The following is an 828-nucleotide window of genomic DNA, read 5'->3' as shown; positions in this document are numbered from 1 at the left end:
ACATGCATATACATACACATGTATGCATATGGATATATATTCAATGTATATTTGTATATATATATATATATATATATATATACATATCTATCTATCTATCTATCTATCTATCTATCTATCTATCTATACATACACATATATATTCATACATACATATATTTAATTTCTAAATATTCATATCAGCCCGTCTGTGCTTGCATATGTATCTATATAAGTGTGTGTGTGTATACACATACACATACATATATGTATTTGTGTATACATATATGTGTGTGTGTGTGTGTGTGTGTGTGTGTGTGCGTGCGCGCGCGTGTGGATGTGAGTGTGTGTGTGTGTGTGTGTGTGTGTGTGTGTGTGTGTGTGTGTGTGTGTGTGTGTGTGTGTGTGTGTGTGTGTGAATATTGGTGTCAAAGAAAATAGAGTTTAGTACTCGAATCCCAAGTTTACACTGAAACATTCTTTTGAAGTAGGGAAAAGCTTTACAAATCGGTATTCTGCGTTTCAAGTAGCCCTTCGTCAGACAAAATTTATTATTCAGAATAATACACGTTTTCAGAATAGTTTGTCTGCTGAGCAGTTACGCGAGACCCAGTTACGTGAGACCCGGAATGACGGTTTGTTTTCAGGCTCAATAAAATGTGTGTGTGTACGTGTATGTCTGTGTACCTGAATCTGTTTGTCTATCTATCTATCTATCTCTCTTTCTCTCTCTCTCTCTCTCTCTCTCTCTCTCTCTCTCTCTCTCTCTCTCTCTATATATATATATATATATATATATATATATATATATATATATATCTTTATATGTGTGTGTATGAGATAGAGAGA

Source organism: Octopus bimaculoides, chromosome 6 (assembly GCF_001194135.2).
Source record: "Octopus bimaculoides isolate UCB-OBI-ISO-001 chromosome 6, ASM119413v2, whole genome shotgun sequence".
Classification (NCBI taxonomy): Eukaryota; Metazoa; Mollusca; class Cephalopoda; order Octopoda; family Octopodidae; genus Octopus; species Octopus bimaculoides.
This window is presented reverse-complemented; position numbering follows the sequence as displayed.